The 24,333-nt window shown below is 48.4% G+C and overlaps 1 long non-coding RNA gene across 5 annotated transcripts in view; it reads right to left on the bottom strand.

Moving 5' to 3' along the window:
• Positions 1 to 4,188: 4,188 nt before the first annotated feature.
• Positions 4,189 to 24,333, bottom strand: part of LOC120102308 (uncharacterized) — a 30,281-nt gene continuing 10,136 nt past the window's right edge. The window contains exons 3-5 of one of the 5 annotated variants that reach the window (XR_015686681.1): positions 20,267 to 20,362; positions 7,175 to 7,267; positions 4,189 to 5,277 (exon numbers count right to left, since the gene is read on the bottom strand). This is a non-coding gene — a long non-coding RNA (uncharacterized LOC120102308). Of the gene's footprint in view, positions 5,278 to 7,174; positions 7,268 to 20,266; positions 20,363 to 22,853; positions 23,011 to 23,552; positions 23,765 to 24,333 lie in introns of those variants that run through there. The other 4 variants (XR_015686684.1, XR_015686680.1, XR_015686682.1 and 1 more) reach the window with 4 other exon arrangements.

The following is a 24,333-nucleotide window of genomic DNA, read 5'->3' as shown; positions in this document are numbered from 1 at the left end:
TGAGTCCAGTCCTGTCAGTCCTGTAACACAATGTAAACATATGTCCTGTGAGTTCTGTTTCTCTGGAGAATACTCCAACATTCTTTTCAGTTTGCATTTCTACCACCAATATTTAAGATCCCTATTACCCCATCTCTCACCTGCACTAAAACATATTTGAATCCTCAAGGCTGGCATGCTAAAACTTCAGCCAGCGTGATGGAAGGGGAGAGATAGGGAAGTGGGCAGAGTGGCTGCAAACTTGGCTCCAGTGTGTCTAGTATGGAGGTCAAGGGCAAACCGTTTAACATCTATGAAGCTCAGTCTTCATACCTGCAGAGAGCCTCATCAATGTCAAAAATTAGAGCTGCTTCTAGCTAGCTTAAAGGAGCAAGGGGTTCATTAGAAGGGCCTTGGTGGCCCCTGGTTTCCAAGGCAGGGCAGGTCACTTAGCTCTTGGAAGGGCCAAGAAGGCCAGGTCCAGGATGACCAGCTTTGAGACCAAACTTCTGTGCAGCACGGCTCATCCTCCGTGTCTACGGCACTAAGTCCTTAAAATTCCAAGTGTCATGTTCTGGTGCTTTTGAAAATGCAATAAAATTAGACGATGAGGCAGAGAGTTTGGAGCTTGGTGAGCTGGGCACCATTCCATGCTGGCTGGAGCCCTGAGGACGCTCCCAGGGCCAGGGTGTCATGGCACCTGTTGTACAGGGAGATGTTCTGCCTGCCAAGTTCACTCAGCTTTAATGAGAATTACGGGCTCCCCCTGGAGACTGACCTTTAGAGGCCAGGGGTGGTGTTCTCTCTCTCTCTCTCTCTCTCTCTCTCTCTCTCTCTCTCTCTCTCTCTCTCTCTCTCTCTCTCTCTCTTCCAAGACAGGGTTTCTCTGTGTAGCTCTGGGTGTGTCCTGGACTAATTTTGCAGACCAGGTTAGCTTGGAAGGAGACTTGCCTGCCTCTACCTCCTGAGAGCTGGGATTAACTTCACGAAAATGATCCTCAGTGCTCATATGTTATGAAATAGCAGGAGTTGGGCTAGTTAGTTAGTTAGTTAGTTGGTTACTTAGTTAGTTTTCTCGAGGATGGCTTTCATGTCTTTGTTTTGAGAGGGAGTTGATGAGTTGATACAGTTAAACCAAGTCTTCTCAAGGCAGGGCCAGTGTTGGAGAAGAGTCTGAAGCTACAGACAAATATCTTGGTCCCCTGTCTCTCTTGTGAGGCCATTTTAATTTTTTTTATTCCATAAAGAACTTTCACTAGTGGACCTGTGTAGCTTTTAAAAATTAGGGGTTGGGGATTTAGCTCAGTGGTAGAGCGCTTGCCTAGGAAGCGCAAGGCCTTGGGTTCGGTCCCCAGCTCCAAAAAAAAAAGAACCAAAAAAAAAAAATTAAATTAGCAGAAAAACGAAATAAAGAGACTTACACAGTATAGACTTTCTTTCTTTTGAGACAGGGCCTCACCTAGGAAAAGACTAGCTGAGGATCAGCTTGAATTTTGGCCCTTCCTGCTTCCACAGTCTCACTGCTGGGATTTCAGCTATGCACCGCCACATCTGGCCAGACCTTATTTTTAATTATTGAGGTTAAGAGGCATGAAGTTGCTTTGTCAAATTAACATCAATGTTTTTAAAGCTTCCCTGGGTGAGGCTTGACGGCAGAGCCTGCATCTTCCCTGGCCCCAGACAAAACCTGGAGGCCACCCCTTGCTTTAGATTATTGCCAAATTCAGTTTACGTCTCTGGACAGTGTTCCACAGTTTTGTTTGCTTGTTTGTTTGAGTTCGAGTCTCATGTGTCTCTGGCTGGTCTTAAATTTACTATATAGCTAAGAACGGTCTTGAACTCCTAATTCTCCTGCCTCCACCTCCAAAGGGCAGGCATTATTACACACCACTGCTCCCACTTCTGCTATGCTGGAGAGCAAACCTAGACCTTCATACTAAGCAAGCACTCTACCAACTCACCTACATTTTCTCTCTCTCTCTCTCTCTCTCTCTCTCTCTCTCTCTCTCTCTCTCTGTGTGTGTGTGTGTGTGTGTGTGTGTGTATGTGTGAGATAGATGCCTCTGGGGGTATGCACATGTAGGTCAGGTATGTAGGTCCTAAGATGACATCTGATGTCTTACTTCGACAGTCTCCACTTTTCTTTCTTTCTTTTTTTTTTTTTTTTTTTTTGGAAACAGGACTTCTCACTGAACCTTAGCTCCCTGATTCAGCTAAGCTTTCTGGTCACTGGTCCAAGGGTCTGCCCATCTCTATTCCTAACCCTCGGGGCAGCGTCACAGACATAGGCATCCATGCCTGGCTTTTAGATGGGTGCTGGGGATCCTAAGTCTCCTGTCTTCACCTCCGAAGTGCGGGGACTACTGTCACTCAACTCTCAGGTCCTCATCCCTGAGCAGCAGCATTCTGACTGAGCCACCTGCCAGCCCCTCCTTATTCTTGGAGGGAACCTGGGTCAGACGGCAGTAGAACATACCTTACTTGGGGAGACCTCACTTGTGGAGAGGCCCCCACTGTTTTTGTCCTGTGAGTATGACCTTTCTTAAACAGAATCTAGGCACCTGCATCTCCTGGTTCATGTTCGGGCTTTTGAGCCCACTGTGTGGCTGGGGCCGTGACTTTGCTAACAGGAGAACACCAGGGCATTGGTTTCTGGAGTTACCATGGAAACCAGGTTCATGGCAGGTCAGTTCAGCAGTGGACTCCTAGCCATTTTCTGGGAGCCCACTAGTGCCTGTTTTTCCACCCCTCTGACTCCTGAGCTTTCTAATGTTTCCTGCCAGAGTGAGGATTGAACTCAGGGCTTCATGCACAGTACAAAGTGCTCTATCACTGACCTACGACTTGGCCCTTTTAGGTCTTAATAGAGCCACTTCTCCATCAGCGAAGGTGGCTTCTGTTGTCACCCATAAACCATAACCAATCCCTCCATGTTGGAGGATGACTCTGAGGAGGAGCGTTGTGAGCTGACAGTCCGTGGGGAGTTGTCTAGGGTGACATCATGCTACTGGGATGTTCTGAAGACGAATCATAGATACATGTCTAATGAAACTGTCATTATAAGTTCTCAGTGAATAGCTGAGGGTGCAGGAAAAAGTGCTGGCTTCTGCCCCTTGGGTAGCTGAGATTTCTGATGGTGGGAGGCTCATGGTTGAAACTTGTCTCCTATACTGGACCAACGGCTGCTATCGTGCATCTTCTCAAGGGTTTGGTAGGACCAACCTGCCCAGAGGTTTCAGAGTTGTGAAGAAGATGGGAGAGCAGACACAGGCATAGATCTCAGATTTACCTCCTTTACCATCTTCAAGAGCCTCTGCAGGTCAGGACTTTTAAAATGACATAGCTACCCTTCCCCTCCACAGTGCCTGGTTAATCATCGCTGCACAATTCACACACACACACACACACACACACACACACACACACACACACACACACACACACACGGCCTCTCTCCCAGAGGGCACTGCAGGGTCTTCACCAGCACAAAGATGGAACCATTCAACTACATACCAAACTGGAAGGCTGGGTATGGTAGCACATGCCTTTCACCTCAACACCAGATAGATCTCTGTGCGTTTGAAGCCAGTCTGCTCTATACAGCAGACTCTAAGCCAGCTAGTGAGATCTCTTCGGGGAGGGAGGTGGAGCTGGGCTACATTCCCTGGCATCTGTCTCTCCTATCTCCATGTAGAACGGCCACCTGAGACAGTGGGCATCATGCACACAGCCATGCTAAGGCCGGGCTGCTTCCCTGGGTTCTGCCTTCATCCTCATTGTGGGTTCTGCTGCTGGACTGCGCTACCCTTCCTGCTTCCTGGCCCTCTCTTATTTAGTAGAGTGCACCCTCCAGTAGCTTCTAGAAAAAGGATGACCACTAGGCCAATTTTGGGGGAGCTTGCTTATCTGAAAATGCCCTTTAATTATATTTTATTGACAGTTGGCTAGGCATATGGTCTAGACTGGAGACAATCTTTCTTGCAAAGTTGATTCATTGTCTCCTTCCTCAGAGTGGCTGTTGGGAAGCCAGAGGCTGCTCTGCAGGGAGTCTATCAGTGCGCTCTACTCCCTGTGGAGCACGTTGAATCAAACCATCCCTATTCTCTGGCGCTCTGAAATCTCACAGCACTGCACATGCGTTAGGTTCTTTTACCCACCTTTGGTGCATGGAAGCCTTTTCATCTAAAAACACAGACTTCAATTTCTGAATTGCATTTTTAACTGTCTTTATTGGTTTCTTTCTTTTTTGCCCCTTATATCCCTAGAATGCAAAAATGATTGACTTGGGTGTTGGGCTTCCTGGATTCTGTCTCTGTTTTCATTTCTCCTCCCCTTCTTCTCCCTCCTCCTCTTCTGTTTTTCATTGTTCCTATTATCACCATCATTATTGTTTAGCTTAAAAATTTTAGGTCTTTGTGTATTATACATGCGTGTACACATATGTGTACCAGTGCATGTGCATACTGTGCAGAAACCAGAGGGTGTCATATTCTGTTACTCTCTGCCTTATTCCTGTGAGATATGGTCTTTCACTGAGCCTGGAACTAAAACGTCAGCCAGCAAAACATAGAATACCTCCATAGTATACGCAGCAAACCTCCTGCCTCTGTTCTCTACTGTACTGGAGTTGCAGACCCACATGGCTATGCCCAGTTGTTTTTAAGTGGGTGTTGGGAATTTGAACTTAGGTCTTCATGATTAGCAAGATCTTTTACCCACTGAGCCATCTCCCTAGTCCATGTGTTGTTTTTCTGAGTCCAGGTCTCACAGTGTAGCTCAGACTGGCTTAAAACTGGGGTCCTCTTGCCTCTGTGTTCTGAGTGCTGAGATTACAGGTGTGTGTTCTGAATCCCCGCACCCCCCACACGTCAACAGGAAGAACGTTCTCTAGGAGAAAGACAGGAACCAATGGGAGGGGGCCCATTGGGGGGGCAGGGACTGAAAGGGCAGAAGTGAGCCAAGTACAACCATGTGTGTATGAAAATGTAACCATGGATTTGGTTGCTTTGTATGCTAATGTTTAAATTGTTACAATTTAGAATCACCTGAGCAGGAAGCCTCAGAGGAATTGTTTTGATTGCCTTAATTGATACTGAGTGACCACCTCCCAAATGTGGGCCCCATCTTGAAGCAGCCAGATAAGAGAGAAGAAGAAAGGTTTCCATCTTTTGGTCCCTCTTGCTGCCAAGCTGATTTTCCCATCCAGGCTGTGACTGACTCGGTTGGTGATTCCAGAATCTCAGGCTTCCAACACAGTCTGAGGACCAGCAGCTCGCCGGGAACCATGGAGACATCCATCTGCAAGGACAGAACAACTGTGTTGTCAGCCTCTCTGGGAATGCTGGTTAATACACTAACTGAAAAATCGTAAGAACAAATACAAAGAATTGAATCACAGCAATCTTTAGGATTGCAGAAAGGAAATCAGAGAACAACCAATGCTACATGTGATAGTTTTGGTAGGTAGCCTAAAGAGATACAGTGTGACCTCAGTGCTTAAAATAACTAGGTATAAGGCCAGGCATGGTGGTGCATGCCTGTAACCCAGCACGGCGGGGAGGGGTGGAGGTCGGATAGGAACTCAACCAGAGACTATGTATCAAAACCAAAGCAAAACGAACAAAAACAAAACAAAAAAAAGAGGGGCTAAAGAGATGGCTCCCTCAGCAAACTGCTTGCCTTTTAAGTGTAAGGATCTGAGTTTGATTCCTAGTACAAGCCCAGGCACGCTCACACGCACAGGCATGCTCACACACACTTACATATATTAAATATATACACTTAAAGCCAGACATGATGGTACATAATTGTAATCCCGGCACTGGGGAGGTGGGGACAGGAGGATTCCTAGAGCTTGGAAGTCAGCTAAGCTTTCAGAATTGAACTCCAGATTCAGTGAGAAACCCTGTCTCAAAAAAAAAAATATGGAGAATGATTGAGGGAGACACCTAACATCAACCTATGGCCTCCACACACATGCATGTACATGCATATGCAGACATACATGCAGACATGTACACACACCTTTCAACAAAACAAAATAGATGTATGTGTAGAAAAAAAACAGGAAAGAAACACATTGAACCACCCTCAGTGTTTGTTGCAGGGTACTGCATGCCTTGTCTGGGCATGTTCTGGGAAGGCTGAGATGCTCCCTTTGTCCCAAGGGGTTGGGGGCTGCTTACTGGTACCTACCAGATGAATGGTTATCATGAATGGGTTTGGCTGTCTCTGGACTTTCTGTACATTTTAAAGTTTCTATAGCAAATGTATACTTTTAGAATCACAAGCAAAAATGTTTAATAAGGAAAAATATTTAAAAGGGAAGGGACATAGTATAGAAGTGTGGCCGACCCCAAATGGACCCCATCCTCCTCCAGATAGTGACGGCAGGATGAGTGATGTGAACCAACGCCTTCCTCCTAACACTTCGTCATCCCAAATCAGCCAAGGACTGGGTTTCCAGACCACCCAAGGACCAAAGCCCTGGCACCCGGCCCACCACGTACTGGTGTGCGGAGGTCCTGGGTGGTGGTGGTGGTGGGTGTTCCACTCTGTTTCTGAGCTAGGCACACACCTGCCATCAGACATTGCTTGTGTAGAATTCCAGGGAACTGTGGGACTCCTAATTATCCCCTGGAATGATTCATTGTCAACACGGAGAGGCAGGGGTGAACTGGGGAGAGAGAGTCATGTGGAAAGGGAACACTTGTCACGTACTGTCACTGCCACCTGGAGAAGGTGGCTGTGCACTGGGGAAGGATGCAATTCTGCACCAGCTTCCCCCCTAGTCCCACTGCTCCCCATTAATACATTTTTATGTGATTTTTTTTTTTTTGGTTCTTTTTTTCAGAGCTGGGGACCGAACCCAGGGCCTTGCGCTTCCTAGGCAAGCGCTCTACCACTGAGCTAAATCCCCAACCTTTTTATGTGATTTTTAAAGTGATTGTGCCTGTAAGATGAGATAGCTGCCTACCCCTCAAACAGTGATTATGTTTAATGCAGAAGTTTTAGACCGTGCAGAGAAATCTTAAGTTTTTAAAAATCACATTTATTATGGTGAGAGGCTGGGTGTGCACATGTGTAGAGCTCAGAGGACAGCCCACAGGAGCCAGTTCTCTTCCTGCTTCCTAGTGGGTCCCGGGGGTCAAACACAGGCTTGATGGCAAGTGCGTTTACCAGGAAGCCAGCTTACTTGCGTCCTGCACAGGAAAGCCGATAGAAGCATGTTGAACTTGCCCATAATACTCTTCACCATTTGGCCAGCACTATTGAGCAGACCCAGGTCCTATGTACAAAACAGAGACAAGACATCCCATCACAGCATTCCAGACATCAGGCACTGGGGCTGGGAATGCAGTACAGTGGTAGTGTAAGTGCCTGGCATGCACAGGGCTTGGGTTGGAGGACTAGAACTGCAGGAAAAGAAGAGTGAGATTTTGTGTGGGCAGAAGCACCTAGTGACAGAGAGGCATGAAACACGGGCGTCTCTGAGGGCTTCCTTGTTTCAATTGTAGCCACGGGGGCTGGGGAAGCAGCTTAGGTTGGTTGTGTTTGTCTAACATAAACGAGGTCCTGGGTTTGGTCTCCAGCACTGCAGAAACAGGGTGTGGTGGTGCATGGTCACAAGCCCAGCATTCCAGTGATGGAGGCATAAGGGTCAGAAGGTCAAGCTCATCCTTGGCTTCATAGTGAATTTGAGGCCAGCCTGGCCTACAACTGACTTCCAGTAGCTATCGTCTGGAGATTTAGGATTAAACACCTCCCATGCATAGTCTCCTTCAATCTACACAACAACCTTGGGGAGTAGGATCCATCTTCATTTTGCCGATAAGAAAGTGGATGCTTGGGAAGGTAAAGGAGGTCACTTCAAAAAAGGAAGCCCCTGAATGCCCTTCTCTCTGCTCTCCCTAGTGCCCTTTGGGATTGGGCAGCAGAGGTGAACTGGAGAATCAGGCAACCTCAGCTCAGCTACTAGGAGCCCAGCAGCCACTAGGCGGCAGCAGAGGCCTGCGTTGCAGGGATCTGTCCCCAGCTGACTGCGGGCTCTGGTCAAAGCCTGAGCCTCTGAAGACCAAGAATAGCAAGGGGCTGTAATTCACGTGGGCGGATGCCTTCCCAGGTTTCGAAAGCCCCTCGCGTCATCCCTGTCATTTCATAATCCTCCTCACAGGATACTTTTTCCATCTTCAAACAGGTTTGGCGTGGGCCAGGCCCGCAAGCTTCTCTTTAAGATGTGGCCTGGGGCCACACAGATCAATGAAATAAAAGAAATAAATAAAAGAAATAAATAAAAGAAATAAATAAATAAAAATAAAGAAATAAATAAATAAAAGAAAAAATAAATTAAAAAAAGAAATGAAATAAAAGAAATCCTATGGCTTGCCCTTGAGGACGATGGACATCTAAACAGAAAGCCAGGATACAGAGTGTTAAAGTGCAACGACAGACAGACAGTCAGTCAAGATCTCATGACAGACAGACAGTCGAGATCCCATGAAGAGAGGAACTATGAGCTAGAGGCTGGCCCAGTGGTGCCCCGAGGTTCGGTGTCTGTTTGTGGATGTCCTTGTTATAGTTGATCCCAAAGCTGAGAGTCAGTGGGAGTTCTCTTTAAAATGTGCCGAGGCGGAGGAAGAGGCTTGTTCTGAAAGCTGTTGGGTAAGGAGTGAGTCCCAGGTTAAAAGCAGCAGGTGGCAAGAGTGAGTGAAGTGTTCTAGAGATGGGGCTGGGAATAGAGTTGATGGAGTGTGGCCCTGCCCGCACGGCTGAAGCCCTGGGTTTGATCTTTAGCATCCCATAAACTGGGCACGGTGATGCTCACCCGTCACCCCTGCACTCAGGAGTTAAAAGCAAAAGGCTCAACAGAAGAGTTCAAGGCCATCCTCAGCTACATAGCTAGAGGCTAGCCTAAGCTATGCAGAAACCCTGTCTAAAACAGAACAAAACAACAAGCAAGGGCCAGGGGACACAGGAATGGGCAAAGCAATTTCCATGTAAGTTTGAGGGTTGAACTTTGGGTTCCCAGCACATACTTAAAAACTGCTGGGCATGGTGGTCGTCCTGTATCCGCAGGGCTCAGGAGATGGCCGCAGAGGATTCCTGGGGCCAGCTGACTAGCTAGACTAGCTGACCCAGCAAGCTCTGGGGTGAGGGGAGACCCCGACTCAATATAAAAGGTGGAAAGTGATTGTGAAAGACAACAGTGTCAGCCTCCTCCCAGGACATACATACGCATAAGCTCGACACGCACACAACAATAAAAAACATCCACAGACCATGCAGCCTGCTTCTGTGAGTCCTGATGGGCTGTGGGCTGTGGCCAGCCTTGCTTCCTTTCTTTGCCCACACCCACGACCGCATGACCGCTCGAGTCCCTCACCTGCAACGGTATCAGGAGTGTGCCTAGTACAGAGACTGAATGAACCTCTTACACCTTTCCCAGCCAGGATGGCCCCAGTGGCATTCCAGGTCTCCTCCCAATTCCCCATTCTCTCTCCGGACAAGAAGTCTGAAACAGGCCTGGCCAGATGAGGTAATAACTCCTTCACGCCTCCCCTCATTCTTCAAATCATTAAGCAACAGCACCACTTTAATGAACTCAGACTTAAAAAGTGGTAAAATATGAAAATAAAAGATACATATCTTAGAAGGAAAATTGTTTCCTAAACAATTTTAGGAATTTTGCTGAAACCCCGTGGTGTGTGAAGCTCTGGGCTTACCCAGGACTGGCCCAGAAGGGGCTGGAGTGTGGGACAGAGAGAGGCGTCACTGGAGATGCTGCTGTGTCCACCTGCTCACTGTAGCCCAGCAACCTCTGCAGCTGCCCCCGTCCTCAGGCACCATCCACAGGTGTGCCCAGAAGCAGGCAGTCGCCAGTGTCACATGTGTAGGACACCTCTGCTTTGCCAACAGTTAATTTTAGCGCCAGCCACTTCTCTTTGGGCAGGCTAATCCAAGAGGGTGACGTTAGGCAGCCACCCTCAAAGTTCATCCTGAGGAAACCAAACGCAAGAGAGAGGGGCGGGACTGGCCCTGGGCTCACAAGTCACGGCCACACCTCAGGCAGAGCATTTTACAAACCTCTGCTAGTTTTTTCCTTTTCTTCCTCTTCTTTTTTTTTTTTTTTTTTTTTGGTTCTTTTTTTTTGGAGCTGGGGACCAAACCCAGGGCCTTGCACTTCCTAGGCAAGCACTCTACCACTGAGCTAAATCCCCAACCCCTTTTCTTCCTCTTCTTTTCCATCCTCTTTCCCCCCTTTCCTCCCTCCTTTATTTTAATAAATACTTTTATTTTATTTTTAATTGTGTTCGGCTGTATATGTAGTTATATGCACATTAACGTAGATGTCTGCTGAGGCCAGAGGCATTGGTCAGATACCCTGGAGCTGAACATACAGCTGTGTGAGCAGTCCCACAGGACAGAGGCAGGTTCTCTGGGGGAAGTTACACACTCTTAAGCTGAGTCAGCTCTCCAGTTCACACACACACACACACACACACACACACACACACACACACACTTTTTTGTGGTGTTGGGTGGTGTGGTAGAGTGAGACAGCGTCTCTGCAGTCTTGGCTGACCTGGAACTCACTATGTAGACCAGGCTGGCCTCCAATTCTTACAAATCTGCCTGCCTCTGCCCCCCAAGTGCTGAGATTAAAGGTGTGCACCACCACACCTAGACCCCATCCCTTTTCTTTAAAAAAATGTATTCATGGGGGTCGGGCAGCTGTCTCATTGGTTAACAGCACTTGCTGCTTTCACAAAGGACCCACGTTTGCGTATCAGCTCCCACGTGGTTGCTCATAATCTCTGGGCACCAGGCACATGCAGTGTGCTAATATACTTGCAGGCAAACCACTGGCACATGTAAATTAAAAATTAATTAAAAATAAGTAAACATTTTAAAAGTCAATGTTCATTTGAAATTCTGCCTTTTAGAGTGTCCTTGCAAGTTTTAGCAAAACAAAACAAAACACAAGAACAAACCCCAATATCTTAAATGGCTTTCAGTTCCATTTAGATCACTGGTTTATTTTCACACCTTGGAGATGGTGTCAGTTGCAGGGCCTGCAGATGTAGCCTTTTGGTACACTGCTTGGCTAACATGCATGGAACTCTGGGATAGCTCTCCATCACCCCATAACCCAACCATGGGGGTACACGCCTATCATCTTAGAATTCAGGGGGTAGAGGCATGAAAGTTAGAAACGCAAAGTCATCTTTTGCTCTATAACAAATTCGAGGCTGGTAGGGGCTGGAGAAATGACTCAACACCGAAAAGCATTTGCTGCTCTTCCACAGGACCCAAGATCATTTTCCCAAACCTACAGTGGGCGTCTCATAACTACCTGTAACTCTAGCTCCAGGAGATCTGATGCCATCGTCTGTGGGGCACATATGTGGGGCATGAACGTGCACTTGTGCACACACACACACATGCACAGGCACCCACACACACACACACACACACACAAACACAATGGTGTCAGCTGCAATAATATTTAACTGTTTTGGATGAGCAAGAAATGCAAATCACTAAGCAACAGCACCATTTTAATGAACCCAGATTAAAAAAACAGCAAAATATGAAAAGATACATATCTTAGAAGAAAAACTGTTTCCTAAATTTTTAAATTATGTGTATGTGTGCATGTACATGTGAGTGCACAAGCTCTCAGAAGCCAGAGATGTCACATCACGCTGGAGCTGAGGTTACAGGTGGCTGTGAACCTGATATGGGTGCTGGGAATCAAGCTTGGGTCCGTCTTCTGGACAAACAGAAGGTGCTCCTAACTCTGAGCCAGCTCTTCAGTCCCAGACCGAGAATTCCTGTGGGTAATTCTCATCCTCTAAATGCCTTTGGGATGAATAGCTGCCATCCTAGAAAATGTGATTCCCCTCAGACAGGGTGGTGCCTGCTCCTTGAGTTGTTACTGAGTTTCCTCACCTGAAATCTTTCTCTGGTCACCTAAAATGTTCAGGGGCTCTGTTCTGGTGAAACAGGGCCGTCTGAGGCACATGTGAAGATTTGAATACTTGGGATAAGAACTTGCTGTCAAGTGCTGTACTACAGACCAGGGGTTGCTGTCACCGATGTGCTGTTGCCAGTATTTCCTCGCAGAAGGAGTTGAAGGTCATCAGACTCTCATCTGAGACCTGCCACTCACATCCTCTTGCACCCGCCCCTCCAACCCAGCTGCACACGATGATGCTAATGCAGCTGAGGGGAGTCACTGAAGGCAGGCTGTCCTCCATGTAGGGGGAGGGGAGGCTTTTGGTGATGCGGCTGTTTTTGGAGCCATCCATAGTGCTGTAAGCAATCTCTCACTGTGTTTCTGTAAGCACAATTAACTCACTGTCACTCGGAGCTGGAGTTTTATTTTATCCTTTATTACATTTATTTGCCGGTGTGTGCATGTGTGTGTGCTTGTCCATGTGAATGTATATGTGGGAGGAAGGCCTATGTGTCATGCCACTCTTTCCAGGTCAAAGACAACTTGCAGGACTCAGGTCTAGCCTTCCATGCCGTGGGTCCTGGGTATTGAACTCCGGCCATCGGATTTGGCAGCAAGCGCCTTTATACACTGAGCTACTCACTTCACTGGCCCAGAACTGTTTCTTTGCTCTCTTACTGGTGCCCTATTTGGGGTAATCAGATATGAGTTCGTGTATCCTCAAGAAAAGTTACACAACAGAGCTCTTTTTAAAAAAGTGATGTATTTATTTTATGTGCACTGGTGTTTTGTTTGCATGTACGTCTGTGTGAGGGTGTCGCGTCTTAGAGTTGCCAGTTGTAAGCTGCCGTGTGGCTGCTGGGTATTGAACCCTAGTCCTCTGGAAGGACAGCTGCTGAGCCATCTCCCTAGTCCCATCAGAACTCTTCAAAACAGCCTATGGGTACATCACAAGCGTTCATTCAATCCCTAGCATGGGCTGGTTTCACCTCTGCTCACGGGTGATGATTTCACGGAACTCTCTAGGCCCTTGTTGTCAACATTGGTTTTCTGGAACTGGGCATAATGTGACCCTAGCTCACTGCTGTGCTATATTTTCTTGTCAATCACTTTGTCACCTCTTTTTAAACGACCACAAATTTTATTGTCATACATCTTCTTGGTGAACCAAAGCATACATTTTGGCTCTGATAAAGCATTTTACCTGGTCCTGTGCCAATGAGAGGGCACCCAGACAGCAGGTCCCCTGGTCCTGTGCCAATGAGAGGGCACCCAGACAGCGGGTCCCCTGGTCCTGTGCCAATGAGAGGGCACCCAGACAGCGGGTCCCCTGGTCCTCCTTTCTTTACTGGCTTCCTGGGGACAGAAACTGTTCAGGTACTTTTGGTTTCACAAGGGCAGTTTGATTTTTAGTATTTTTATAATTCTCCCTCCATAACTAAGATCAACCTTAATTGACCCAGTGGCCTTGTGAGAAGCTCTAGTGGACCGCGAGAGTTGTAGAGAGGCTATGATAAATAAACATCTTCTCAAAAACATGTTTAATTTTTAGATGGAGTCTCTTGTAGCACAGGCTGATCTCGAGCGAGCTATTTAGCTAAGGATGACCTTAAGGTTCTGATTCTCCTACTTTTATGCTTTACCTGGGACCTAAAACTTAGGGATTAATGCATGCTGAGCAGAGCTCTACCAAGGAGCTACGCCCCTTGCCAAATAAAGGCCTATTTAGATGCATTCCCTCACTATTTGCTAACAACCCGAATGTATCCTCAGCAAGGACAAACGTGTCACCAGGGTGAGGGTGATATATCTGTCTGTAACCCCTGAGGACAGGTCTTCGTGGTCATGTGTCTAAGGAAGACAAGTCATTCCTGGGCTCTGCCAGACCACCTCTGCTGCCCTTGAGCCCCTGCTGGCTGGCAGGGTTGAAAGACAGGTGGCTGTGAGGCCATCTGCTAACACAGCAGTGGGCACACCGTGCTCGTGTGTGGAGCTGCTGGGGGCTTTAATGAATCTGTTCGTGAGGAGAGAGGCAGAACATGAGGCCAGTGTCAGGGACATCTGAGCTGGCTTCTTGAAGGCTGAATGGAATTTACCAGGTGGAGAGAGGACATTCATAATGAGGTAAAGCCACAGAAGCCATAGCGCATATTGGACAGTGTGGGGAGGAGGGTGGGAGCAGGAAGCTTCTTCCAGGTTTCTCTATCGTCCACCCCCCAAGTACCGTCCCACCGTTTCAGTAGATCCCTGCCTTAAGCTTCTCTTGTGAGAAAAGTTGTCTTTGAATCTGTTCATCCTAAGCCTAAGACTTGGCTTCCAGAGGGACAGTCACTCAATCCAGCCCAAGGCTGGCAGGGGCCACCACGCTGGGAGCAGCTGTGAGGGTGGTGTTGACTCCAGATGGAAAGCCTTTGGAGAATTCTGATGTGACATCACAGTACCCGACACTGCGCAGGCTGTGCCATGCTTCCCAGCAGTCGGCTGAAGCTATCCTCCCCCTCCCTAGCTAGCCTGGATCAAGGACCTTAGCTTGCTGAGGGTGGGTGGAGGGGTGAGAACGGTATCTAGGATCAAGGGGTGGTCCCAATAGACTGTCTCTGAGACCATGCTGGATGTGAACAAGTGCCCTTCTTCTGCTCCCAAGGACTGAAGCCCAGTCTGTCATTGATGCCACTAGCTGGAAGAGAAACCCAGTATGGCTGCTCTGTGCTCTCCTACTCAGCCCAGAGTCTTCTCTCTCTTCTCTCAGCCAGGCCTCTGTTTCCAAAAGGCTGTTACAACTCTGCCATGTGGCTTTCTGCAGTTCAGCCCCAGGCCTGCTAAGCCCTGTTGAGCCAGGTGAAGAGCTGGGACTGCCCCAACCCTAGACTGGAGGATGAAAGGGGAACCCTGTCACAGCTGACATGGTCCCCCTGGGCTCCAGCCCAGGGCTTGGCTTCAAGGCACCATCTGTCACTGTGAGAGCTGTGGGACAGAAGGCTGGCAAGGGGATTAGGAGGGCAAGTCATGGCGGCCTGCACTGTGGTTTGTGGGATGGCCCTCTTTGCCTATCTCCTGCCACCTGGGCACCTTGGAACTGGGACTGAAGGGTAATAGCAGTGATCGGCTCCCCGGTAAGGCTGGCTTCAGCTGCACAGACACTCAAGAGTGGTCTCTTCTGAGGAAGCCAGAGGGTACAGCCAGATGGTCTTTAGCCGGGGGTAGCATTCAATCACAGGCATCTCCACAGTCACCACAGAGCCATAGGCATAGTTGGGCACTGGCATGAGCCACTTGGGTTAGCACTTTGGCTGGCTTTCTGTTCCTTCCCAGGGAAGAGGGCACCGTCAGGGCACATAGCTGAATCTGGCCTGAGGCTCCTGTAGGCGGAGACACATCTCTGGCAGGGCAGAGTCCTTGGGATAGGGACATGTCCACACAGGCTGGATAGCAGGAGGCCTTCCTGTGTCCTCAGCAGACCACTTTAGAACAGGGTCATGGAGAGTAGACGGGAGTAAGAGGGGGGAGAGTCTGAGAATCTGGGGGAGAAGGCAGAAGAGGAAGGAGCAGGAAGAAACCAGACAGCAGGAGAGGGGAGTGAAGGAGAGAAGCAGAAGTGGAAGACAGGGTCGGGCTACAGTTAACTCCAGACCCCAAGATGAGAGTGGCCCAAACAAGACATCCTTCCCCATCTGATAGCTCTAGGGAGGTCCAGCCTGAGCGTGAAACCCACAATCTTTCGCTTTTGACCATTTCTAATGCATCTTCCCTAGTCTTTCCTTTCTCTTGGTTCTGTTTTTAGACAGAGTCTCACTGTGTGGCCCCTAACTGAACTAAAATTCACTTTGTAGACCTGGCTGGCCTTGAACTCACAGAGATCTGCCTGCCTCTCCTCTGTCTCCCAGGTGCTGGCATGAAAGGCATGTGCCATCATGCTCAGATCTTATTTTAAGCAGCTGGTTAGAGGAAGGGGTGGGAGGTACAATCCTAACTTTAAGGACCCAAGTGTGAGCTAACACCCGACTCCCTTAGCCTTACCACTGGGCAGAATATTTCTTACTGAAGCTACATCTAGTTGCAAGGGAGCCTGGGTAATGTAGTCCTTTCTTCTGGACATTCATAGATCCAGAATAAAAAACCTCAGTGAAAAAGAAGACAACAGAAACTGGGACAAGGAGGACTCTTAGGAAGCAGAGAGGACAGGAAGGGAAGTAGGGTTCAAGCAGCCTTGTCAGACCTGACCCTCAGCCCTGCTGGCTCTTGCCCGAGGACGACTAGGGTCCAGGCGTCCGTCATGGATAAACTCTTTGGGTCTGTCATGGATAGACTCTTTGGAGTTTGGATCCTTCCCATTGTCCAGAGATTGTTAAACCTGCTACACACTCCTGGAAGTGGGCTGTGGATTCTTTTTGGTGAGTTTTTTCCAGGAAAGGTCTACACCTAACTCTGAGAGGGAAGCCCAAACTAAGCAGCTGGGGAGATAGTTCCACCAGTAAAATGTTTACTGTGCTACTACGAAGACATGACTTGTATGCCCAACACCCACGTTAACAGGCCAGCTATGGCTGGATACCCAGTGCTGGTGAGGTTGTCTCTACAGAAAGCGCCAAGGATTTACTGGCAGCAACAACTCCAGTTCACCAGTGGACTTTACCTTTAAATGTACAATAGAGACGAGCCAGCAAGATGACTCAGCAGGGAAAGGTGACTGCTGAACCTGATGGCCTGGTGCAGTCTTCAGGACCCACAGGGTAGGAAGTGAGCATGAACATCTGTGAGCTGTCTGACTGCCACATGGGAAACGTGTTATGTGAATACAAGTAATACGCACACACACATAACACACACACACACACACACACACACACACACCTCACACTCACACACTCAGGAACTAGCACACACACAGATAAACACATAAACTATATGAGTGAGATAAATAGAAGACCGAGGTCAAGGTTTAACTTTCTGAGAAAGGGCTCGTGAGCATAGCTAGAGTGTGATGTGAATGGAATTCTGTAATTGTGACATCCAACCAAGAACCTTGTAGGGCTTTCTTGGAGGTAGGGAAGGTGCGTGCACCATACAGGACTGTTTCATGTAGCAATTTGACTGCAGTTGGCTTCATATTATAGAAAACCCAATCAGAATATTCAACGGGAGCGTCTGCTTTCTCTCAAAGAAACAAGTCCTAAGAATGAGAACCAGGACTGGCTGCCCCACTGTCTCCTCGGTGCGTGGGCTCCTGTTCCACCCCCCAGGAGTCTGTGTTTCCTTTGGATGTAAGGTGGAAGTCAGACCACCAGGAATGCCGCCCTTCCAAAGCTGCTTTTATTTCCTTCCTTTTCTTCTTTTTAATTTTTATTTTACTTATCAGTAAGTGCATGCGGTGGGGTAATGCAGTGGCCCTTGTGTGTGTTGGGGGGAGAGATAACCTTTGGGAGTTGATTCTCTTCTGTCATTGTGGATACACATCGTGGAACCCAGGGATTAAACTCAGGCTGCTAATCTTGCACAGCAAGCCCTTTTGCCCGATAAAGCATGTCACCAGACCTTTAGCTTCAAATGTGAGTGTCTGCGTGTGTGTATGTATGTGTTCCCGTGCATGGGTGCACAAGTGTGTGCTGGTGCACAGAAAAGCTCGGCTACAGGATTACTCAACGACTCTCTACTTTATTTTTTAAGTTTTACTTTGTTTCAACTTTATTATGTGTATGAGTGTTTTGCCTGCATGTGTGTCTGTGTACCACATGTGTGCCTGTTTCCCTCAGAGGGTCCGGATGACCAGGACTGTGAGTTACAAATGGTTGTGGGCTGTCATGTGGGAGCTAGGAATTGAACACAGGTCCTCTAGAGCAGCAAGCACCTTTAACTGCTAGGCCAGAGATGTCTCCAGTCTCCCCCCCTAATTCTTTGAGATAGGCTTCTCATCACATCTAGAACTTGTAAATTAAGCTAGCTTGGCTGGCCAGCCAGCCCCTCTGTCCCTTGCAGTTCAATGCCAAGACTACAGGCACACACCACCACTCTTAGATCTTAGGAGGACTGAACTCAGGTCCTCATGTATGGATGGCAAAGTTTACTGACTAAGCCAACTTCTAGCTTTCCTTATGTTTTTAGGCAGAAGACTCCTGCTTCTCCCTTGAATGCCATTACCTGTGTATGCTGCCATGCCTGCCTCAAATTACTCTCAAAGGAAGTATTCTCACTAGTTTTATTTTATCTGGAGGGCATTCCTTTCCCAGAACATTTCCACCAGGACTCTCTTATATTGGCTAGTTTAGATGCAGCTTCGTCCCTAAGTCACCACAGGTTAAGAATGAATGGGCCTACCCTCTCCCGTGTTGTGGAAGGTTTAGTTGGGTCATAAAGCATCATTTAGGACCCACTTTCTCTGAGCACATTAAGGTTGGATCATGAGCAAGGACAGATTCTGTTATCAAAGAACTAGGGAACAATGGCTGTTGGTTTGGTTGAAGACAGACATTAATAATCAACTGCTGCATTTTCTCGGTCAGTACCACTCAAATAGTTGGCCCATGAGATGAAAATGTGGGACTGGGAATGTGTGCCTTGGTGGTTAAGAATGCTGACTGCTCTTCCACAGGACTGGGGTTCAATTCCCAACATCCACATGGTGGATCACAACTGTTTATAATTCTAATGCAAGGGGTCTGGAGTCATCTTCTGTACAGACATATATATGCAGGCAAAACACCCATATACTTAAAATAGAAATAAATAAATCTCAAAAAAAAAAAAAGACTGAAGATGTGTTATCTAGGCCTTTGACAGTAAAAGTAAAAGAAGCCATAATTCCAGTATTTGAGAGTGTTATTTGTTTTTACAGTGCTAGGAAGTAGACAGAACCTTTCATATGCTGGACATGTACTCTACAACTTAACAAGCTGCAGCCTCAGTCCCAGCACCGCTCCCCCTTTCTGGAGCAGGGTCTTCCTGTATAGCCCAGTCTGGCTTTGAACTTGCAATCATTCTGTTTCCCAGGCGCTAGGATTACATGTATGTACTACCAAGTCCTCAGGGCACCTATGGGGAGTCACCCATCTTGTAATTTCCTCTCGTGGTACCCTGAGGTCTACAGACTCCTTGGTGTTTCTTTCGGGAGGTAGATTACACTCGGCTTTAGTGACTCATTCCTAACTGACAGCAGCAGAGTGGTTGGTGTGACCTTTGAGAGGCATAAAAGGCAACATGACTTATGTCTTTTTCATCCATACCATTTGCTCTGGGGGAGCCATCTACAATGCCGTGAGGCACATTGTATCAGTAGCTCTTTGGGACTGCCCGCCAGCGGCCATTTTGGAAATAGATTTTCCCGCTGACATCTGGACTTCATGACAGACCCCAAGCCAGTTGCCCCAGCTAAAGCACTCCCAGATCCTTGGCCTGCAGAAACCTCCACACAACCAATGCTTCTTGTTCAAGTGAACAAGTCTCCTGTAGTCGGCTGAGTAGTCAGGGTTGACGAGGAGGGAAGCAAACGGCACATATGGGGTGTGCAGCAGGAGGCACACCCTCAGGATTGTAGCCGGGGTCAGGCCTGTGAGACGCCCTAGTGGGTAAAAGCACTTACCAAGCCAGTTGACCCGAGTTCAATCCCCAAGCCCCATGTGTGGACAGAGAGAACCAACACTTGAGAATTGTCATCTGATCGCTACACAGGTACTGTGCCACATGCCTGGCCACAAACTAATTAAATAACCAAATAAAAAATTAAAATTTAAAAACAATAAAGGCAGAGCCAGCTCACGGCCTCAAATGGGTAAAGATGTCTTTAAAAGTGCCCTCTGTCCCTCACATGCCTCGTCTTAGTCCCACCCCTGTGTCTGGCAGGAGCTGTGCCTTTCCCTGTGACCCTCCATCTTGATTCTGTAAATCTGAAGATGCTGTTTTCACAAGGGGAACAGAACAGCTCAGCCAGCCACTACCCTCGGATAACAGAGATTGGGAATGTGCGGCCCAGTCCTGTCCAGTCAGAGTAGATTTGAGGCTTTTGCAGAGATAATTGTGATCCCACTCTCCTGACATGAACAGGCTTCTGGTGGCCCTTGTGGGACCACCCAGGGGGCCTTGTCTGAGGCGAGGGGTGGGGGAAGGGAAAGGTGAGAGCAGAAAACAGAAACACAGAGATGAGTCCACGGGGCTCCGTTCCTCTGCTAGATTAGCACCCACCCAGAGCCGACCTCGTCCTGTTGCTGCTCAGCCCAGTAAGCTAAGCATTTCCCTTTTAAAGTTTAAACCAGTCTGGGCCTGGTTTTCGGTCACAAGGCAAAGGGAAGCACGGATGTGATGTTAAGCACACAGAGGAGACCCCCGTCAGTTACTCACGCAGACGCTGCCAAGCGCGCAGCTGTTCCATGCTGTGCAGAGCGAGTATCCAGATGTTTGGTTACACTGCTCTTGTTTCGGCCAGATGTTTAGCATCTTAGGAATGAGAGGTTAACATGATCTAATGCTTCACCAAGTGCATCCCGTATCCCTACCATCTCTGTTGCTGTGGGGCGGGATGGGGTGGTCTAGGGGATGCTAGCTAAGTCCTGCATCCTCCGGGTGCCATGCTTGGCCACGTCCTGGACCAGGTGCTAAGTTTTGTATCATGTAATACCCTTACCACCGAGCTCTTTTGGAATCCATACTTAGCACAGAAAGACGGCTCGGCTGGGTGCTGGATTCTCCATGTGGCATGAAGGAAGACCCCAGGGTCACCCTTAGCAAGAGCCCAGGGTCACCCTTCGCCTCTCTAAAGGAAGGCGCCCTGAAGAACGAGGCTGTCAGAGGCGGGGCTGCACAGCAGAGCTTCCCCACAGGACAGTGTGGAGGAAGCAAAAGTGCCATGGGAGCAGAAACTGAGGGCAGAGACAAAGGAAGAGACCAAACTATCCTAGAGTTCAGGGGAAAGTGAGGATGCAGATGACTACAGGCCGAGAAAGAGAAGGGGGGACAGAGACTGCACAGAGGTCTGGGGAACTCACAGCCCTTCTGCCTTAGCTACTGTGCTGGGATTACAGACATCGTTACCACACATCGCCCTGACTCTGTTTTATAACAAAGCGGGTATCAAGGATATCAAAAAAAAAAAAAAAAAGGTATCACAAAGACGGGATTTGGAGGATGACTGCCAGAAACTTTGCATGCACAAAGAAGTCTCCAGACAGGCACAGCATGGATCTGCACCATTTCCTAGTGCTTTCTGTTTGCCTAGAGGTTTGCCTGACATACTTCATTTAAAACACCCTGGGCCTGTGAGATGATGGCTCAGCAGGTAAAAAGCACTTCCTGCCTTGCTTGATGATCTGAGTTTGATTCTCAGGACCCGTATGTTGGAAGGAGAGAACTAACTCCAGTAACTATCCTCTGAGCCCCAGAAGCATGCTCTGGTACAGGTGGACACACACACACACACACACACACACACACACACACACACACACACGCTCCTGCGTATGCACACACATACACACAATCCAGGGCTGAGGAGATGGTTCAGTGTAAGACCACTGACCACAGAGGGCCTGGGTTTGATTACCAGTACCACACGGCAACTTGCAACTCCCTATTACTCCAGTCCCAGAAGGATCTGAGGCCTTCTTCCGACGAGCGCCAGGAATGTGCACACACATACACGCAGGCAAACAATAATGCACATACAATAATATTTTATAATAAAAATGTAATATTAAGAATACCGCCATATTTTGGTGGAAGAACTTTGACTTAGAAGCTCAACTCCTGGGATTTATAATTTAGTGACTGGTCCTCTCCTCTCACATTACAGTACGTACCCTAAGAGGTGGCACATGGCAGTCTTACCCATTCCCAGAGGTTGAGGTTAGTGTGTAGGAATGGGAGAAGGGAGAAAGTGCTTTCAACCAGGCAAAGCTTACCTCTCAGGGCTGAGGCAGCCTCAGGTCTGGGAGAGTCCTACTTAGCTGTATGATGCCCTGAATCTTGCAAGTTCTTCTTAGAGAAAACCAAGAAGCAGAGAAAACACACACAGAGTATTTGTAGTGCCCCAATTGTGGTCTCTAAGTATCCTCTCCCACAGGAAGAAATACACTTCCTAGAGAATCGCCTATTTCCAGGTCAGTGTATAAGATAAGTCCACACCATCATGCACTAGAAAGCAAGAAAGGTTATCACCTACCACTAGGGCCATGGCAGGGCTCAGGCGCCAACCTGGAGGAGGTTGGGCTGGTTAATCAGAACTATTTGCATTTGAAAATCCTTGAGTTCAAAATACTAATACAGAGGAATTAGGGAGCTGGGGGGATGGCTCAGTTGGTAACACAGTTGCTGCACAAACATGAAGACCTGAGTTCAAATCCTCAGAAATAAGGCAGGGGTAATAACAAAAGAACAGTTCCTATGGCTCACGGGGATGCAGACACCAGTACTTCTCTGGGACTGGCTGACCAGATAGCGGAGCTAAATCAGTGAGCTCCATTTCTGAGAGACAATTGTCTCAAAAAATTAGGCTGGAGAGAGACAGACCAAGAGAGAGGCCAGCACTGACTTCCCACTTCCACACGCTCACATGCATGTGTGTACACATATACAACATGTTTTCAGAAGTGTTAGAGGCTGTTTATAGAGACATGTCATGCTAAGACCTGACAAATTAACTGGAAGGGGACATTTTACAAACACAGTCCTTAGGGGCTCCCAACAATACGGTGAACTTGAAAACTATCTTACCAACTTTCCAGGGTTACCCCGTCTGGTTTCTCTGGGTCAGTAGTAACTCATTTCTTTAGCATAAGACATGTCTTGAATTTGGGTAAAAATATCCTTTGGACAAGTTTGCAAACTACTTTGCTTGAAGATTGTGAGAGGGAGAGTGTCAAGTCCTCAGGACAGTTGGAGAAGGGCCAAGGTCCAAAGAACTTGTCACCTCTTCTACGGGAGGGTTCCTTACCTTGGACAGAGAGACAGTCCAGGTCAGCCGCCTGAGGCTTGCCTCCTCAGGAGCCAGTCGGATAAAGTTCCATCAGGCTGAATGAGTGCAGGGATACACATTTGATGACACCCGAGGTGGCTGCATCATGGTCTCCCTCTGGCTTTTCTCTCATTTTCTGTGAGTGAATTTGTTCCAGAAACCCTGTCTGTCAAGCCCCTCACCCCGAGACCTCACTCATCTTGCTATTTCTCAGGTGCCAGGGTCCGCTCTGTGTGGGGAGCTTACACCATAGTGAAGTCGAAGAGGCTACCTGGGGCCCCGAGAGTGTTTACTCCAGCCCTCCCTTACAGTTTTCCAGCAATCTGGACTCAGCAGCTTCTCTTGTGCCCCTGATCCCTGTTGGGCAAGCTTTCTGGCTTGAGTGGAGGGGAGGCAACCCCCACCTGAGTGTCTAAGCTGCTCCAGCACTCCAGTTCCTGGCCATGATTGTTCTGCTCATCTGTGTGTTGGTGGCATCTGAGTCTGTCTGTCCTCATTCTGCAGCCTGCTGACCTCCTCTCTCCTTTCTGTCCGTGCACCTCCCCATTTATCCTACACCCTGCCTTTTAGCTCCAAGGACATACCCTAAACTGATCTAAGCACAATGTCCCCAGACCAAGTCCATCAGTGAAGCTGTGAACCCATCTCTTCCCCAGAAGGACCCCCATGGAGACTGACCTTCAGAATCCTGTCCCCACAGCCCTGGCCCTTGGCTAATGGGCCTTGGCGGCACTCCCTTGCTCTGACACCTGGCCTTTGCCTGACCTCATGAACAGGCCTGGGCGCCAGGCTCGGCCCTCCCTGGCTGGCCCATCCCATGGCTCCCCAAGACTGGCTTATGACATCTTTCCACTAAGCAGACCTTATTTTGAGACGGCAAACCCAGCGGCGCCCACAGGCATGTACACACGCTAGCACACGCGCTCGGGCGTGTACACACACACACACACACACACACACACACACACACACACACACCCTGTCCCTGCAGCGCCCCTATGCTGCACGCCCTGGCCTTCAATTCTGGCTGGTCGTGTTTATTTTTCTTCCTGTAATTTCCCCTTTGGAACAAACACCAGTGTTGAAGCCCGACTACCCTATCCTCACAGTCTCCAGTCTCCCCTCATCTTTCTGTCCTGTCCTCCCAGCTCGGCTATGAATGAGAACAGAGTCGTCTTTAGCAGCAGCCTGAATGAATTGGTCTCAGCCTCCAAGCCATCATGAGAGGTGGGGTGTCGGGCGGCATGTGGGTTTGCTTCTTTAAACTCTTTGCACCCCCTGAAGCTTATATTTTTCTGTGTGCCTTGGAGCAAAGCCCTCACCCTGCAGCCCCCTCGTTCTAAAAGTTTATTTTGTTGCAGTTTTTGGTCCCACACATTTTGTTTTCTGTTTTCTACAAGGGAGACTGAATTAGGGCCTCAGAAAAACAAGGCCAGGCTGCCAACTGGAAATGTTTGCT

The sequence above is a fragment of the Rattus norvegicus genome, chromosome 4 (assembly GCF_021556685.1).
Source record: "Rattus norvegicus strain SHRSP/BbbUtx chromosome 4, alternate assembly SHRSP_T2T, whole genome shotgun sequence".
Lineage (NCBI taxonomy): Eukaryota > Metazoa > Chordata > Mammalia > Rodentia > Muridae > Rattus > Rattus norvegicus.
The sequence above is the reverse complement of the archived record's forward strand: the minus strand, read 5'-3'. Positions and strand labels throughout refer to the sequence as shown.